Source organism: Maylandia zebra, linkage group LG6 (genome assembly GCF_041146795.1).
Source record: "Maylandia zebra isolate NMK-2024a linkage group LG6, Mzebra_GT3a, whole genome shotgun sequence".
NCBI classification, from domain to species: Eukaryota; Metazoa; Chordata; class Actinopteri; order Cichliformes; family Cichlidae; genus Maylandia; species Maylandia zebra.
This window is the reverse complement of record NC_135172.1, coordinates 11,653,962-11,659,497: the sequence shown is the minus strand read 5'-3', so window position 1 is coordinate 11,659,497 and position 5,536 is coordinate 11,653,962. Positions and strand designations below refer to the sequence as shown.

The following is a 5,536-nucleotide window of genomic DNA, read 5'->3' as shown; positions in this document are numbered from 1 at the left end:
CAGGAAATTTTTTGTTTTTGACCAATGTTCCTCTTCCAGAGCTGAGAGTGAAGATGAGTCCTTCTGCAGTGGTGACAGAGGGTCAGAGAGTCACACTGACCTGCAGTACCAGCTGTCCTCTGACTGACAACACAAACTACATTTGGTACTTGAACAGTCAACCTCTGACCCCGGGAGAGAACCAGAACAAACATCTGATCCTAGACCCAGTCAGCAGGGAGGATGCAGGAAGCTACTCCTGTGCTGTGAAAACCCACAAAGATATCAGCTCTGCTCTAAAGACTCTCACTGTCCAAAGTATCACAGGAACATGGACACCAGCAGCTGCAGGAGTTTCTGCAGCTCTGCTGGTTTTAATACTTCTCACTGTCTGCTGGTGTGTTAGGTAAGTGTTGGTTCACAGCAGTACCTTTAATCTCTGCTCTGAAGTCGCTTATTTTCAGTTTATTCACTTCAACCAGGAAAAAGAGAACTTCTGCTCAGTCTCCAACAACAACAAGTTCTGACCACATTGAACAGGTAAAGATTAGGGTTGTAGATTGTCTAATCTTTCCAGTGGCCATTTCATTTTTGCCATCATATAGTAGAAGGAGTCAAGTTTAAAGTGCAATATAATGTAATGCTGTTTTTCTCCATCAGGTCAGCCCTGGTCCTGTGTATGAAAACATCTCAACACAACTGAAGCAGGAGGATGAAGTCCACTACAGCAGAGTGCACTTCACAAACAAACACGTGGTACCTCTTTATTCCACCTTACAGTCAGTTCAGCCCTGAAAACAGGAGCATTTCCATGATGCTGTTGTCAGTGCCTGTAACCCAGTGTTTTCTAGTTTGTGGACATTATGCTTTTTATTTTTGAAATATTCATGGTTATTTTTACATCTTCTATTAAGTTTGTTTCAGTCAGTCTTCAGTTCTTTGTGATTTAATGAGTTGTATTTTTTGTACTTCCTGTTTTATTTTATTAGTCTTTCATCCTGTGTTCATGTGTTCAGTTTTGCTGCCCCTGTGTTGTTATGCTGGATTTGTTCCCCTTGTGTTGCCACCTGCTGTCCATTCTCTCGTTATTGTGTGTGTGTATTTAAGTCCTGAATCTCGTTCGTGTGTGGTCCACGTTCCGTTGTTTATGCTAAGTATGTTTATGTTAAGTTGTGAGTTCCTAGTTGAAAGAGTCTTAGTTTCTAGTTTAGCTTTTGTTTGTTTCTTTTAGTGTTTTTTATACTTCATTTTAAGTTCTGCATCTCAGCAAATAAAGCTTCCTCCACAACTTAAATCCCTTGTCTTGGATTGTGTTTGGGACAGTTGCTGTACTTAAGTCCAATTTTCAGGTATCTCTGCATTTCTTGAGTATTTTTCTGACAACTTTTTACTTTTACTCCCTTCTGTTAGGTCTGCACTCTCAGGCCTCGCTAACTCAGAGACTTATCACCATGAACAAAGCAAGACAATCAGAGCTCAAATGGTTTTACTTGTGCAAGGGAAGCCCAGTCAGATTCTCAGAGTTGCAAGTTCTGCACCCGACCTCAGTCAGCTCCAAAGCCCCAGCTTCCCTTCGCAGCTTTTATTGAATGAAAACAGTTACACAACCCCCCACTGTAAACCCCATATGGTGTGTCGTAGAAGCTAAGGCTATGTGTGTATATGCACGTGCGAGTATGTGAGTGAATGTGTGTGAATGTGGGTGTGTGTGTGTGTGTGTATGTGTGTCTGTATACGTGACTTCCTGGTTACAACCGTTTTAACTAGAGATGGCACGATACCACTTTTTTATGTCCGATACCGATATCATAAATTTGGATATCTGCCGATACCGATATGAATCCGATATAGTGTTTTTTAATCAACAAAACTGTTTTTTAAAATATCTTGCTGCATTTTGCAAGTCTGCAAGTTCATACTCAAGTTTAAAACAACAACTACACTAAAGCTATTCTGTTATACCTGTGTACAAAAAAAATATTTAATAGTTCAGCAATACTGATCAATCTAATAAACTTAGACCTACACCATCCTCCCTATTCTGGTATTTTAAAGAGTACTTAGCGTAAATATTAAGCAACCTAACTAATAGGGTTCCAACTCCCAGCAACAACAAAAATAAATAAATAAAAAATAGGGAACCACCCCTCACGCGCCACCTCATGATGCTTAATCGACGTAATCAACCTTAATTTGATGCAGTGTGAAAAAAAATGCACAGAAATCAATTATTTTTCAAGAAATATTAAATAGATTCAACATCTTTCTTCAACAAAATTGCAGACTGCACAGATGGTACCTTCCCAAAGGAAAAAGTACTATAGCTTACTAGGGTATATATATTAGACTTAATAGTCACTATATACAGTAATTGACTTCTATTCATTTTACATCAAATTAAAACTTTGTGTGTCAGATAATTATTTATTAAAAGCTAGACATTTTAAATGAGAATAAGAAAGAAAAGTATGTCTTTGTGCCCCCTTTTCCCTGTTAATGCCCTATCGGCCCCCCTGGCTAAACTTTGCTAGATCCGCCCCTGCACAGTTACCAGCGTCAGCTACGTAGAAAAAGATCCTGGTGTAGAAAGTAATATTAAATAAATTCTAACAACAGCTTATCAAGCTTAAACGTGCTGCTGTTGTTCAGCCGCTGGTTTCCTTTTTCTGGTGCAAAGTGGGCCAAAAACAAAGACGGACTCGCGACAGAAAAGCCGATCAGCTGATCATTTAAGCAGTTTCACGATTGAAGTAGCAGCCGGAGAGCGAGAGGCAGTCGCTCGTTAAGCTTAGCGCAGGAATGCTTTACAAACATTCAGAGATGGACTTACACACTTGCTTTACTTCTCTCGGGGATATCTTTGTCGGAGATGAAATGCCAGGTTGCTAGCGAAGCTCCAAATGCTATCCAGACCACCGACAGGTCCCGCATGCCACAGCCGCTCTATCACGTGATGCATACTGCTCCGACATGCTAACGTTCTGAGGTGAGTTACGGCGTGTTGCAAGTTTTGTGAGGTGCTTTCGTGATATTTAATGGATCGGATTACATTTTTTATTTTTCTCCGATATCCGATCCAGTCATTTAGGTCAGTATCGGACCGATACCGATACGTAATATCGGATCGGTCCATCTCTAGTTTTAACAACATCTCTGTTCATAGAAGGGTCATCTCCCCTCACACCCCGTATAGGGCTTAACCCCTTTAATGGTCCACCATATACAAGTACAGGTAGGGATGGGTATCGTTTAGGTTTTATCCGATACCAGCACCAAACCGGTACTTTTGAAATGGTGCCGGTGCTTAAACGGTGCTCGAACCGGTGCTTAAAGAATGGAGAACACAAAATTGGTCCAAAAACCTCTCATGTTTAGCTGTTTTTTGTAAAAAGACAACAATTTTAGCCTTTTCTGAAGCTATAGGGGATTTATGGTATCACTCTTGGCTGGAAGCAGTGCTTAATCAATGGAAAAAACAAACTTTGTCCAAAAACCTCTCATGTTTAACTGTTTTCCACTTTTTCTTTGGTCATTTTAACCTTTTTGGCCAGGGTGAGGGGAGTATCTGCCATCAAACAAGAAGAGAGCCGCATGTAACTACGATGGAGTTTGCTAGTTCACCTTACATGCATTAATGTAATAACGTGGTTAGCCTACTCAATGTAAATTACACACGAACAACATTAAGCTACTGACCCAGAGAAGAACGGCTGCTGCTGCCATCATCATCCATCATCATTTCTGCTACACTGGCAGGGCTAGGGGCCAGGACTCTCCTCTTTGGGTTTTTGGGGGATGTTGCTAACTCCGGGTCCGATAACAGGCAACCCACCCGCAATAGATGTGCACGGTGTGAGGTCTCGCAGCAAGCTATCAAATACGGTGCATTTCTTGGCTTTTAACTAAATGCTATAGGTCGCCAGGTGTTTCATCACATTCGAGGAGTTACCTCCTTTGCACAGTATCACCTTAAAGCACTTGTTGCAGGCTGCTGAGTTTGCATCTTTTGCTGTGAAGTACAGCCAGACTTTGACCGCTTCGCCTTGGGCATTTTCAATCTGTAGCTCTGCTCTAAAAGAACGTACGTACCTGGGCCCACCTACTATCCTCGGAAAGGTAAAATGATTGGCTAGAATCCAAAATGTATGACATCTCAGGAAAAAACACCCACCGAAATAAAGCACCAAAATGTGCGCTACTTTTCGGTCTGGTTACTACCGTTTATGTCAGAACATGGCACCGGATACCGGTACCCATCCCTAAGTACAGGTGAGCCCATAAAGGGCAGGAAGGGAAAATTTCTAACTAAATAAGGAAACCAGAATCTTTACATGGAATGTGCCTGCAGTTAAACACTATAGCTATAGCCTCCCCCACCATCCTACATGTAGGGAAGGAGAATAAACACAGAAGAACATCTTTCATTTATAACATTTATACTGGTTACTCAGGGGGTTAAAATGGGCCCGAATTAGTTCTGGTGTCTGTAAGTTGTAGCCAGCATCTAGCTAGCACTACAGAACAGGAATCAGCTTAAAGGGAGTAGCATAACATAACGATTCTACATTTCTATCAACTCAACAAACATTAGCAAATACAAACTGTTTACTGTTAAGTAAAGCAGTTTCGCCCCTGTTCTTTTTTATTCCTCGGGCATCCAGAGATGGCACCGGACTCAGTAGTCATTTTACAAAACCTTTATTCATCCAGTTACGCATGCATCTTCTAGAAGGGGAGATGTGCAAGGCCGGTGTCCCTCTGCAGATCTTCACTTCTTTGTTTGTTACAACCAGTTTTATAGAAGCAACCCCATTGTAAAACCCCCATGGTGTGTTGCAAACTCTGTGTTTGTGTATGTATGTGCAAACACGTGAGTGCCTGTGTGTGCATGTACCCGTGTGTTTATGTGAGTACACGTTAGTGACTGTGCATGTGGGTGTGTGAGCGTAACCATCAAAGCACTGTGTGTGTGTGTGTGTGTGTGTGTGTGTGTGTGTGTGTGTGTGTGTGTGTGTGTGTGTGTGTGTGTGTGTGTGTGTGTGTGACTTCCTGCCGGTCAAAAAAGTAATCTCCCCTCTCCCAAGCTACACCAAATTCCTCTACACAACATACAAAACAGAGTTAACAGATTACAAGCACTGAGACCCCCACTCTGCATCCACTGGGCCATTGGCCTCTTGTTGTCTTACATTTACAGGTAAGCAAGTGGAGAGTCTCCTGCAAACCTACTTCTAACTTGTGACAATTATGAGCTTTTATTAAATTCAGGTAAAAACATCAGCATCAGCATCCCCCCAACTGTAGCTTCCTGTCTCCTTTTATGACAGGCAGATCGCCAGTGTCAATAAATTCCTTTCCCTCTACACAATTACACACACTCTCAGGCCTACAGCTAAGCCAAACTAAAACACACAGACCTATTCCTCTGATCTACTGCTGGACCCTCTCATCTAAGCAAATTTAACACATCATATTGTAATAATTGTTTTCTTGTACTGGAATACTGGAATATTTCTAACATTTTGAGTTATTTTCCAGTGTTAGAAAATCAGCACTG

At 41.6% G+C, this 5,536-nt stretch overlaps 1 long non-coding RNA gene across 1 annotated transcript; it reads left to right on the top strand.

Moving 5' to 3' along the window:
• Positions 1-271: 271 nt before the first annotated feature.
• LOC143419139 (uncharacterized) lies at positions 272-771 on the top strand. Its single transcript, XR_013099117.1, has 3 exons — positions 272-385; positions 462-519; positions 640-771. It is a non-coding gene; the product is annotated as an uncharacterized LOC143419139 (long non-coding RNA).
• Positions 772-5,536: the final 4,765 nt, after the last annotated feature.